The sequence below is a fragment of the Ammospiza nelsoni genome, chromosome 8 (genome assembly GCF_027579445.1).
Source record: "Ammospiza nelsoni isolate bAmmNel1 chromosome 8, bAmmNel1.pri, whole genome shotgun sequence".
Lineage (NCBI taxonomy): Eukaryota > Metazoa > Chordata > Aves > Passeriformes > Passerellidae > Ammospiza > Ammospiza nelsoni.
Genome location: NC_080640.1, coordinates 13,209,545 through 13,223,480, shown reverse-complemented (window position 1 = coordinate 13,223,480; position 13,936 = coordinate 13,209,545).

The following is a 13,936-nucleotide window of genomic DNA, read 5'->3' as shown; positions in this document are numbered from 1 at the left end:
AATCTTTTACTTCCCATGAGTATTTTCAGAAAACTAATAATTTGAAGGAAAATATAATGCTTCACAGCAGGTTGCTTGTTTGTTTGTTTTGGTTTTGTGGTTTGTTTATTTATGCCTGGAGACTAGAGCGTATCACAAGTCACGTTCCTTTATGCTCATGCTGACAGCTCCCCCCGGTGTTCTGTCCTTGCACATCCTTTGCACAGACACCCTTATCCACGTCAGGGATGCTTGGTGGAGTGTTAGAGAGGATGGAGTCAGATTCTTTTTGGAGTATTGGGAAAGACAAAAGGCCAATAGACACAAGGAGTGGCAGACAAGTTGCATCAAAGACAACTGTGATTACTTAAAAGAGAAAGAAACTTTCCACATGAAGGATTCCATGATACTAGACTAGAGATCCAACTTTGAAGTCACTAACCATGTCAATATTCAAAGGGTTACTGAACTGAGAAACCTGCCCTAGCAGCAGTGAGCCCTGCTCCTAAGAGAGAGGGCTCAATCAAAGACTTCCTGAAATCACTTACAATGTGAATTATATTATTATTCAATGATGAAGCAAAAAATCCTTGACTGCTACTCCTGCATCCCCCTCATCCATCAGTGCTTTCCTGCACACCAAAATGAACTGGAATAGTCAAGCAACTTCCAAGTCCATCAGCAGAAGTACCAACATAAAGCCAATGTCACACAGCTTGTAATTAGCTTCTATTTCTTGTTTCTTAAAAAGCTATTATTTTATGATCTGCTAATGCTTTTCCCAATTAGACTCATTTACTTATCACCTAATTCAACCACAACCCTTAACTGTTTGATATTAATAACTTTAATTTCTCTTCCCTTTGTCTTTTTTTCTGCCCTGTAGGAAGAATCAGCCACAATACCCATGAGCAAGGTTGCAAAACAACTTCTGCCCTCATTCTTTGTGCCCTGTCCAGCCCAGGGTGCAGAAACCTCAGCCAAGAGGGGAGGCAATCTGCCCTATTTGATCCATGAATGCTCCCAGGGAAAGCCAAAGAATAATTAGGACTGCAAGATATAAAGACACAGACAGGATTACCCCAAAGTGAGAAGAAATAATAATCAACTGATATCTTGGTTCTTCCACCAGGACCTCCTGTTTCATTTAACTGATGTCTGGGTGAGAGATGTAGGGCTGGGCTCTGAGATGCCTCACTTTGGAGTGGTGACAAGTCTCCCCTCAAAATCCTCTTGCAGTGGGTTTGGCGGTAAGAAATTTGAAGGAGTGGTAAGGTCTCCAGGGGAAACTTCCCAGCCTTTCTACCTTCTTTCTACTGTGTTGGAGCCTTGATTTTGGTGCTTTCTCTAGACTCCCCTTTACACTAGGGAGGATGAGATTAATGTTCCAGAAACATGGCTGGAAAGAAAGGGTTTGGACAGGAGATTTTTGAGGAGGAAACAGGGCAGGTATTCCCCTACCTGCAAGCACAGGTACCTGTGTGCACAGCACAGACCGAGCCTTGCTCCTCTCTTAGCTGGTGTCCCCAAAGCAAGGTACAAGAGCTCAGCAATACTTCCTAAAATGTGCTCAGTGTCCTGGCAGAGGCTGCTTGTGAGGCCCTCTCGGTGTCTTTGGCTGGCCCTGAGAGTCCCCAGGACTTGGGCAGAAGGAGCCCTGCTCAGCACAGCTGCTCTGTGAGCTCTGTGCCTGAGCAGCCCTCGGGTGCTCACCCTGCCAGGACAGGACCTGGGGCTTTCCACGCAGTTTGCTGATGGGTGTGGGTCTGGCATACACTGGGCACAGGAGTCCATTCACAAGCTCTGGCAGATGTCTACCTAGATCTTCATTTTTTCCCAGGCTTTGGCTCTCAACCAAGGCAGGAATCTCCCTTCAAAGGAATAGTGCTGAAAAAAAATCCATTTCTTAGCCAGTGATACAGAAGGCAAATAGCTCATACCAGCCCCAGAAATGGTGGAGTTCATCTCATATTCTTCTTCATCTGCAATGCTCAAAAAAACAAAACCCTGATGATCTGATTTTGATTAAGTACTCCACCATGACCGTTAATTGTTTTCCCATTAATCCTTGCTTTTGAAAGTAAGGCTGGATTTTGTTGGAAAAGCTCTGAAAATCTTTCAGGGTCAAGAGGTGTGGCTTGCCAGCAGCAGGAAGGTGCAGAGAAATAGATGATGGGTATGTGCTAACTTTTCAGATTATTGGAAAATATCCCAGTGAAGTTATCTTGTTCCTGCTGCAGACACAGGCTCTGAATGTTGCTTGTCCTTGCCTGGCAGCATGAGAGAGCAGAAGCAACATCTGTTGGCAGCAGAGGGCATGCAGCCATGAGGGATGGGTGCTCACTGTCCCAGGGATCTTCTCATTCCATTTTCTTTGCATAAGCCTAAAATTATCAAATTCTAATTGATGGGAAGAACAGAGAGTTTGAAAAGCTGTGTCTTATTAAGAAAGTTTATTCTCCCTTTTCTTAGAATTAATGAGCTGCTGCCCTAACCAAGGCAGGTGGAGAAAGGTTTCTGTGAGTAAGAGAGACAAAAAGGTGTGTCAGAAGAGGATTAGTTAGAGCAGAGCCTGCCCCCGAGCAAGACAGAGGGCGAGGCGACCTTGCAAAGCCTGTCTGGGCCATTTTCTCGAGCTCTGGGAAGAAGACTGTAATGGCAGTAGTGACACAGGAGAGCTGCACTCAGAATGGAAATTAATTTTGCTGTAATGCCTGCTGTTGCTGCTGCTTACACAGCAATGAACAACGGCTGTCTAGCCTTGAAATCCTAAAATCCTCCAGCTGTCCCCAGCCCCAGGGAGCATGAGCGAGTCAAATGGAGGCTTTTTCATACCAGGAGGGCCCTTGCTCTGTGGCCTACTGGGAAGTGTAGTTCAGTTCCTGCATGGCCATTTCAGAGAAGCCTTTGCTCCCTTTGGTTAGCAGAGCCTGAGGTTTGAGAGCAAGGAATTTTGTGGGGCAAGGTTGGGATGGCTCCTTGGATTCATTTGCTCCTTGCTTCAGTTGACCATCCCTCTCTGGAGTGTGGGATCATGAGATATTCCCTCTTTGCTAGAATGTCCAAGGGGAAGAGCTGCAGGATGTCCTTTCTAGGATGATATTCTGCAACTCCAACAGAGAAAGACAATCTTGGTGGTGAGGGGCTTGCCAAATCCTGCCCATAGTAGAAATAAGGGTGGGCACAAGCAAACAGGAGATATGGCTGGAAATCAGGCATGTGGACAAAGGCTGTCCTGAATAAGGAGTGTCCAGGGCTGCTACCCTGAGCTTGTGCTTGTGTGCCCCACAGAGTCATGAGGTTAGCTCACCCTTAACCAGGGAAAGGCTCACACTGACACATCATGGAAACAAAAGTAAGAACAGTGCTTTAAACACTGCAGATTAGGCTAGTGAGGGGGAGGGCAAGCAGGGGCCATTTGGGGTTCAAATGTTGCAGAAAAGCTCAAAAACTGCAAGAAAAAAGGGGGGGAGGAAGAGGGCATTTGGGGTTCAAATATTGCAGAAAAACTCAAAAACTGCAGGAGAAGAGGAGGGAAGGAAGGACCTGGCCAATTACTCACAGTTGCTGCATGTGACCAGGTATGTAACTCTGGCAAAGCCAGCAAACCTCCAGCATCTGGCAGAAAAAAATGGTGGGTTTGCACACTCTTGAGTGTGGGGCATATCTTGAAGAACATGAGACTGGACGGGTTTGGGAGTGTTTAATCCAAAATGGAGAATTTTAACTGTCTGCATTTCTTCCCGTGGCTTTTTTTCATTTCCACCAAAGTTTTCTTTCTTTCATTAAGGAGATGTGAGTTCCATCCAGACTGCACCTCCCCATTTTCCTCCTCAAAATAATAACAGCCTCATTTGCTAAAGGCACTATAAGGATATTAAGTGAAAATGAATTAAGTTTAATTCAATTGTTATTTTAGGAGCTTTGCCTCGTCAGGGTTTTGCAAAGCTTCATTCTTCCTCTTGCTGAAGACCAGCTTTAACACGCCCCTGCTGAGATGTTGCTGCAAGCCACGAACCCATCACGCTGGGAGTTTTACTTAATGCTTAGGGTTGGATTTTATTTTGCTTAAATGTCAGAGTCTGTCTGCGATGCTGCTGGGGGAAAGGGAAGAACCAGAGACTGGTTAGCTCAAGTCCATCATATGCAGCTTAGAAATAAAATTAATTGTCTGGCTGGTGATTTCTCAGGCAAAACCCCAGCACTTCTTTGTTCAGAAAGCACCACATCAGGAAAGCACTGCTGCCCTGCTTCAGAGAGGCTTCACCTGCTCATTGCATCGGGCCTCATCTGGATCTTCTCCACCGGTTGCAGTACCCTTTGGATCACCAGCACCTGAGGGTGGAAGCTGCCAGGGTGAGAAGAGCTGGGGAAGGATTAGTCTGCATCTGCAGAGCACTCATTTCACCTGCTCTTTGCTCTTTGGATTGGCTTTAAATGCAATGCAAAACCCCCAAACTGCATTGGGACCTGCCCTGGTCAGGAGCCACTCCCTCATCCCCAGTGAGGCATCAGCTCCACCCAAGACAAAGAGAAGCTTTGAAAAGGCGGAAAAGAGGAGAGAAAACCGTGACAGAGGGAGCTGAACTATCCTAGGACTGATGACCGTGGGTTGGTTATGTGGGCAGGCAGTATGCTGCATGCCTGTAACCACCTGAGCACTTAGAGAAAATTCACAGCCCTGCACAGGACTGGGGCATGAGGGAGAATGTGACCCTGAGGGGTGAGAAGAAGAGGGCCTCAGACTTCCCCAAAGCCCAGCAAAAGGACATTTCAGAGGAGCTCCCATAGCTTGTACAGTGGAGCTGTAAGATCCAGTACACCTCTCCTCCCTCTAATCTCTGTTTTCTATAGCAGAGGAGCAGAAGGAAGGACAAGACCCCAAAGATAAAAACCCACATAGAGTGCTGGGCCAGCTCAGTGTCAGCAGCAGCAAGCAGAAGGAGGGAGCACTCCGAGCAGGGTTCCCCCAGCCCCTAACCTTGCTGAGAGCCAGCACCCAGGATTTATGGAAGAAAAGCTTGGAAGTGACCTCTGATCCACTCCAGCACCGAGCGCGGACTCAGATGGCATTACAGCTTGATGTACAGCCAGCGGGCCTGCCGGGCAGTCTCCTGTGAGCGATGGCTTGCGATATTTCTGGAGTTTATACCTAGCTCTCCAGCTCGATGGGCTTTCTGGCTATGATTTGTGCCCTGTGTAGCCCTATAAATATTGAGCTCAGAGAATTATATATGGCGACAGCCCTACAGCACTCCCGGTGATATATCCCTGCGTTTGTGGTTGTAGGCGAATAATTTTAGTTTGAGTGGTGTGGCAATGAGAACAAGGAGGAAGTAAAATAAAAGGGTAATTCAAGTCCAAGTGAATGGCAGGGAGCATGCGTGGGGCTTCAAAGCCTCTCCCACCAATCACTCAGGGAATTGACAGCCAGGATAATTTCCCAAATTAGTTACCTTATCCCTGAGTGCTGCTGTCTGCAGAATTAAGATAACACACCACTTTGCTGAAAGGATGTGTTATAAGAGGGAAAAGAAGGAGCAGGGGACAAGGCTAGCATTCCAAGGACAGAGTCAGACCCTCCCTGCTGGGGCATTCCTCAGGTTGGAGCATGGGGAGAACCTTGGCTGTTACCACCAGATTCTCATCACCCAGTTCTCTGAAAAGCTGCAGCAGAACTGTCCTGGGAAATCTTCATGACGAGCAGCTTGCAGGCCACCATGTAATGTGGGGAGAGAGGAATTTTCTGCTGTAAACTTGGGTATTGCTCAACAGATTTGGGATTGTTGCTGTCCCAGTGTTGCTTCCACACCTGTATATCCCACAGCATGTCATCTCTCTTGCAAAGAGGTCTCAGATCTGCAGCCACTTATCCCTTTCAGGCAGATATCATCAGGGCCTCAGAACAAACTCCTTAATGGGAGATGAGATGGGATAGACCCAGTCTGCTAACACACTTTCCTGCAGCAACCAGTTGGCAGCGATGTGTCTCGGGGTGCCCATTGCAGTACAGATGCCTTAATGCGTCCATTATACTTACATTTCCATCTCTGTACTGTTGCAGACCTGGACTACCCATGATTTCCAAAAATTCAGTTTGCTAGTCCAGTGTCAATTAATAACCCCAGCAACAGATTAATGCAAAGGAGCTGAGTCTTGTCTTCCCCTGGGAAACCCACATGTTCAGCTCCCTCATAACAACCTAAGGGCAAAGACACGGTCCTGTCAGAGCATTGGATGAGCAAGAAACAGGCCAGGAGCAGGAGAGACCATTTACAAGGAGCTGGAATTGTTTCCTCTGATTTTGTAAAGAGATGAAAGGTCAACAGAATACAATAATCCTTCTTGGTGGCCAGGACATACTGCAGATGTTTGCAATCACAGCTATTACAGACACAAAGGATGTGAGAATTGATCTGATTTCTTCCTCCAGAAAAGATTTAAGGTACATGGTAAGAAAACCTACTTTCACTGAAAGCTGTTGCTTTAACCTTGAAAAGACACAAAAATTCAATGAGTTCAGGATTTGACACAAACCAATTTGGGGTTAAAGTTGCAACTTCTAACATGCTAGAAGCCTTGTAGGGCTGGGATTTGTGGGTAGGTTGTCCATCACAAGGCCCCTTTAGCCAAATATCCAATATCCCTGTAGAACATTTGCAACAAGTCAAGGAGGAGTCTGAAGCTCAAAATAAGGGTCAAACATATTGTACCTGGGAGATCCAGTAGGTCAGATGAACTGTTAGAATGATCTGCTGTGACCACAAAACATATAAATCTCTCACCCATATGAGTCACTGGAGCATTTCATATTCCTTCCATTTCCGGATGACTTCCCCACCTGGGTGGACCATGTGGTTCTGGAAGATGAGACCAGATGGCATACCAAAGCCAGTGCCCTAGCATAGATAAAGAACCCAGACTTTCTTGATTGTAGCCCTGAACATTTCCTTGCGATGTTGCTGCCTGCTTTGGTGGAGTGACTTGATCCTAGTGCAGGGGTAATGTTCCCTGGGCTTCTTTTGCAGGGACATGAGGGGTCTCCCATGAGCTGCAGCAGCCAGCAGAGCACCAGAGAGCCCCTGGCCTTTGCACCAGTATTCTGTGGAGGAGGTTGTCCTGCTGCCACTGTGGGAGCCAGCTCAGCTCCGTGATCCCACGGCCTGGTGCAGGATGTAGCTAGACAAAGGCACCCTACAGGCAGCACCATCTCACTCATCCTCCTGCTTCTCACTTGGTAGTGTCCATCTCTTCCCTTGTATCTGCCAGAGGGGCTGATCTCCCCTGATAAAGACCATGTCTTTAGCCTGTTTTGTGCCATGAACAACCTTTAACTGATTCTTTAACTGCTGAGCCCTCTCTCTTGCACTTCTTGGTGTATGTACTGGTGGTATTTTTCTCCAAGAAATGAGGCTGGCTGCTGCTGAGCTGCCACTGTTCTCCAACTGCACTGATAATTCATGTGAGACTACATTTTACCTTTACCTGAAGCAGCCAAAGACACCTATGAGGAGAAATTAGCTGTGAGGAGAAATTAGCTGCTTCAGTGGCACAGCTCAGTTGCTTAGGAGATTCCCAGTGCCTCCAGGACAAGAACTAAATGAGGCGGCTCACTCAGCAAGTGTCCTCCCCAAGGAGCATGGCTCAGTGCTCTGCTCCCCTGCAAGCCCACCAGAACTGACGACCGTGCCAAGCAGGATTCATCAGGGCTTTGTCCCACAGTGTTGATGCTTTCTCCTCATTGCAGGAAACAAGGCACTACAGCAGGTTGGCTGTGCATCCACATTCCCTCTTTCCTACCAAACTCAAACTGTTTTTGACTCTTCACAGCTTTTCTATTTTCTATTTTCATCAGCGAGCAGTCTCACATTACCCCAAATGTCTGGCCCAGCTATGGCTAGGGTAGGGGGTGGAAATGGAGTCTGGCTCCCTGCATGCTCACCTAGCCCCCAAACAGCCCCCAACACAGATCCCAACACAGCCCTTTTCTCCCCAGCGCTGACAGGTCTTGGTGGGACAAAGAGAGAAGGGTCACTTGTGAGGACCCATCCAGGACATTCATCACTCAAATGTTGGCCAGTGTGAAACCCTCCTTCAGATCTATCCCAGTCTGGCTGGGCTGCTGTCAGCTCTTCTCTGCCCCAGGGAAATCCCATTTGGGGCTATGAGGAGAACACAGGCTGGGAGGACAGAGGTCAGCCTGACCTTGAGGAGGGCCAAGAGAGTGGTCAAGACTGGACCAAAGAGGACAAAACCTATTGGGCAAAGAAGAGAAAGTTCACAGGGTGTAGAACATCCAGAGAATGTTTATCTCAAATTTCAACATATCTTTTTAGATCATTTTGGCCTCTGCCCTCTGGGCACAATTTCACTAGTAAATGTTCTGTGGAATAGATGCCAAGTGATGGTGAAACACAAATAATCCCTTCTCATAAAGAATTACTTTTCTGGTGAATACTGGGCTATAAATGCAGCTTTAAAAAGCAATAACTTGTTAAACTGACACACACAGACACACACAAGCAGACCCCATTAAAGTCATTTGATGCAAGCCAGGAAAAAGTGCCCCTAAATCACATAATTATTTTAAGAGACAAAGACATTTGCTCAAACTGGTTCAAATCACCTTTGGGGAGGGAGGAGAGAACGTTTGTGTCTGCACCATTAAGTGCTTTGAGTTCCTGCAGCTCACCCCAGACTCTTGTTTTAATAGCATTAAACATATGAATATGTGATAATAAAATACAGGTGGTTTCCTTGAGCTTTATTGACTTGGTTTATCACAAAGACAAAAATCATCGCTTCATTATTTATGTGCTTGAGTGATTAACAGGTTTTTTATTTTTTCTTTTGATGAATGCAAGCAGCCTCTTGGCTGTCCTAGAGAGCTGTTGCAGCCACCTGTTTTGATCAAAGTTCATCCCTCTGCTTAAAAACCCCAGCTGCTTGTCCTCAGTATTTACTGCACTCCATGAGCCAGGGGTGTGTAGCCAGGAGAGGGATGGAGCCAGACCCCTTTCTCCTTGCCTTGCTGGAGCTCAGAGAGTCAAGGGCCTCTCATTGTGGCTGCAACCCCCCTCAGTGACCCTGCCCACATCACACTCCCCATCCTGGCACTGCCCAGTGCACCCAAACATCCTGCAACTTACCCAGCACATGGGATATCCTATGGAAAGTCTTGTTTCCTAATTCCAGTGGGGAATACTAAATAGAGGGCAGTCCATTGCTTGAATTTCTCAGGGCTGGCTTTTTTCAAGAAAAAAGTATGCAGCTGTAGTCCTTAGGGACATGGTTTAGGGATGGACCTGGCACTGTTAGGTTAAGGATGGACTCCATGATCTGTGAGGTCTTTTCCTACCTAAATATTTCTGACCCTATGTCTGCTCCAGGGCCAGGCTGTGTCTCCAAGGGCGCGCTTGGGGCTGGGTTTGGCTGCCCTTCATCCTGGGCACCCAGTGCTCCCAGTCTGACCCATTCGCTGGAGCGCCTGGGGCTCGGCTGCCGTGGTCACCGGCACCCTGTGCCCTGGGCGGGGCGCGGGCGTGGGGCCGGGGCCGGCGGGGACGAGCCGAGCGCTCGCCAGGCGCTCCCTGACCCCTAGATGGAGCTCGGTGCCCGCCGATCGCTCCCGGGCGGCCCCGGGGCGGGCGGGGACATCCCCGGCAGCTCCCCCCGCACGGCACAGGGTCGAGGAGAGGGGCAGGGTGTGAACCCAGTCCTGCTTGTCTCACTCCCCATGGGTGCTGACCCCTGGCCTGAGAGGTTGTCACCAGGACGGTGTTTCACGTCGTGCTGTTCTGGCTCCCTCTGTGGGTCACCGTCCAGCAGGGTCACCTGTGAAGGAGTAGTGCTATGCATTTTGGGAGAAACACCCATAGCTTTGACCCCTATGTGCATCAGAGCACTTGTGATAGGGGTTATCTTGCCCTAGACCCCATACTATGGGGGAAAACAGACAGCCAAGTGTCCCTCTCTGTCTACTGCAAGAAGGTTTGAGATTCCCTGGCTCCCATCCAGGAAACACCCCTAGGGCTTTAAAATAATGGCAAATTAAGGGAGGTTCCTGAGACTGAAGGGAGGGACAGGACACAAGGAAGGAAAAAAGGAGAGTGGGATGAGTTCCATGCAAGGCAGCATCTCTAGAAGTGCCAAGAAATACCTCATCCCCCCACCCCTCACATCTCCTGTGTGAGGGGATCTCCACTCCTCTTATCCCACCAGATCCAGTTTGGGCCAAGCCATCAGCAACAGTCAGGGTTTCATTCAGGAAGGGGAGTGAGGCTGGAGTAACCTCCTGCAATCCCAGCAGGGAAGGGAGAGAAACCAGCTCCTGAGACACAGATGTTCAGCGACAGGACACAATTCCTCACTCCTCACTTCTTTTGACAGTGCCTGTAGCCACAAGGTCCCTTAGGAAGTCCTTTCCTCTGGATGACATTACAGGTGTGTCTCTGCCTGTCTCTGTGCTTTCCCTGCCAGGGCTGTGGTGTGTTTCCCCAGGGACTGGCACACATATGTGCACCCTGGGGTCCCAGCAGGGGATCTGCATCCCCTCTCCTGCCTGCTACTGGTCTGGCTTCTGCCTGTGGTGTGTGAGATGGCTCTGCTCAGATCCTCAGATCTTCAAAGGACCAAGTCTGAAGGGAGAGTGCATCATGGTGGGCACACCAAGAGATGTCTGGTGCCTTGCTCCACAGAGAGAGCATACTCTGCCCTACATCCCACCTCCTGCCTCTGGATGTGGTGGTATGAGCCACAGCAAAGGCGGGTTTCAGACCTGTCATAACAACTGATAAGGTTACAACATTTGTTTTCACTCCATCCCAAAGTGAAAGCCAGACCTTTTCAAGCATTTCTGTGTGAATAGGGGTGAGTGGGAAATGCCCCTGCCACATCTCCCTCACTTGCCCCTGCAAGTGGCAAAGTCAGGGGACAGGGAGCCTGGGACGCGTTCCTCTGTGGCTGCAGGTGTCCCTCCAAGGGCAGTGGAGCACAGTCCAGCAATGCTGTAAATGCATATAAAACTTCCTGGAGCCTAATCCTGGAAGGAAATTCTCTGGATACAGCCCAGCAGTTACCACCATGCTCTACAACTGTGTCACTGTGGGATGCCAGAGGACTGCCATTTCAGCAGCAACTCCATGCTGTGACATCTCCAGGCCCTGCCAGGCCCTCCAGTGCATGCCACTGGTGCAGAGCCAGGCAAGCTGGGTGTAGCCCCTATGGGAGAACAGCCCTCCTCTGCCCAAGCCAGGCTCCTGCTCCTCAAGGTGCCCCTCACTGCCCACTGTCAAACCCCCTGCCCTGCAGACTTGGTGCCTTTTCTCTGCAGTTCTCAAAAGTGAACCCTTGTGATTCACCATGGCTCCCCAGGACCTGCTGGCCTTTATCCTCTCCTCCCCCACCTGACCTCACAGAACACCCCCACATCTTCCCCAGGCTCTCCTGTGGAAACAGCCAGATCCAGTGGGAGAGGGAGAACACACAGAGGCCTGGCCACAACTCAGTGCACTTGATCACCTCCTCACCATGAGCCTGAGCAAGCCCCATCCCCACCTGTACCTCTTCCTTCCCCTTTGCCACCTTACATGGGGAGATCTGGGGTTAAGCCCTGCCTTTCAGCATATTTGTGTCCCACACACCTGATAGCCCAGGTTCCTCCTAACCCCATTGAGCACTGGAATCGTAAACTAGACACATTCTACATGGATGCCTAGAGAGCAAGAGTCTGGTGAGCCCTTACATGTGCCTAAAATCTCACAACAGCAGGTGGTGAGGTTTTCTAAACTAAATGACTTTCTAAAAAGTTTCTAAATTGCTAAGCATAATGACTTTCCAAAAATTTCCTCTGGCTGAGACAGGGAAGACCCTGGGAAACAAAGCTGTTTTTCTCCATGTTTTTCTCCATGTTTTCATCTATTCCCGTCTTAGTACCACTTCCTAACTGTAGTTTAAAAAAGTACATATTGATTGATACTTTTTAATCGCTGCTTTGTTATTTTGAGACAGTTGCAGTCTAGGAAAGACAGACAGTTAACCGCAGCGTCAGACCAGCGGGTTCACATTCTTTACAGGCAGAGAGAGAGTGAGTTTTCTTAAGCTTTACTCCCTCCTGCTCGAAAACCAAAGCATGGGCTCCTCATTTCTGTTCATTTTACTTTTGTCTCAAAAGCAGAGAGGCAAAGAACAGCTGAGCTGAGGGTAAGTACTGAACTTCCAGCCCCAGGGAAGCAGAGGGCAGGGAATTCCAGCTCTCTGCAACAGGGGATTGCACATCTTCAGCACACAGAGGTTTGGTGTGTGACCAGGACTTTCAGAGCTGAAAGCTGCTCAGGCCAGCACCGTGCTTACCACAGCTAGCTGCATCCAAAATAAAATAAAATAAAATCTAATTAATTTTTTTAAAGCAAACCCAACAAAAACAGAAGGAAGGCAAAAATTATTTTCTACTCTTGAAAAAAATCAAGATTATTCTGGCACTGTTAGGAAAAAAACCCTAACATAATTCTTTGAATGCAGTTTTATGTGTGAATTGAATAAATGTATAAAATTAATTTAAAACAATCGGTTACAAAGAGTTTCTGATTAATGGAAAGGAATAGGGGGAAAGACTTCTGGTCCTAATCTTGGATAAGTGCTGACCCATCAAACAAATTTCCTACTGTAACAGAGACAATAACAATAATTTAAGGAATATCAAAATCACAATTAGCTGCGCAAACAAAAGATCTGAAAAGAATCTTTTCAGATTCTTTTGAAAACTATGACTCCAACAAAAGTTTCTTCTACTAAGCTATAGCTTTGTGTGGGGGTTTTTTTCCCGTAATATTTTTTTTAAAAAACTACCTTTTCCCCCCAAATTTAGACCTTTTCATTTAGAAAATTTTCAACCAGGATAAGTTGATAACTCCAAATGGTATTTCACAAACAATTTTTAAACAAGTGGCCATCAAAGCTGACCACCGCACAAAGAACTCAGTGTCACTCAGCCAGTCTGCTTCTGGCAAGGGAAAAACAAGGTTAATTCAAAAAGTTCCAGCTGTCCCAGAACCCCAGAGAGGAATGGCTTTTTACTGTAACCCAAACAGTTTTCAGCAAAGCCATTTTGAGTTTTGTTGGTGAATTGGTTGGGGGTTTTTGCCCCATGTAGCCCCGAGTGCTGTGAGCCGGCCTTGGCGGCGAGGAGGGGCTGCCTCCGCGGGGATGGGCTCCTGCTGCCGCCGTGCTGAGGCAGCAGCACCGGGTATAAGCTTCTTTTTGGTGTGTTGGTTAATCAGGAGCACACTCAAAAACACCAATCAACAGTCTCAGTGAGGTAATGAAAATGATCCTGCATGTGGGTGTTTGTGGGGTCAGTGCCTCCTTTCATTATCAGTTATACAAACTATATTAGAGGACATGTACACTCGCCTCAGTCTTTCTCCAGCAAATACACGTGGCTCCCACTGATGCTGCTGCTGCAGCAGAAATAACTTAGAAGATTTAACAAATGCCCCGTAGATGGGGTAATGCAGCCCAAAAAAGCTGCATGTGGTACTCAGGTAGGAGCTGGGTGTGCATGTACTGCAGGGATCAAATGGTCTGGCCTGTGCTGAGCACAACTGCAGGCTCTGCTCAGGGTGGAAGGCTCCAGCAAAGACCCTTCAGCCTTTTTCTGGGCCATCCCCCAGCAGAGATAAGCCAACTGATCCTTGTTTGGATGACTCATGTGCTCAGCTAATTGGCTAAATGGGGGCCAGACCTCTGGTTCCCTCTTGCCTTCATAGTTTGATGAGCTGGGACCAAACGCAGACAACCACAACCAATCCCACAGGGCTTCGTCTCCTCCAGCTCCACACAGATGTTTAATACTCCAGTTCCTCATGCAAAGATGGTGTTTCCCCCCCTCCAGATTTCACCTTCAAAAGCTCAGCACATCCAACCCAGATGAATGATAGCTGTGGATCCCTGGCAGCAT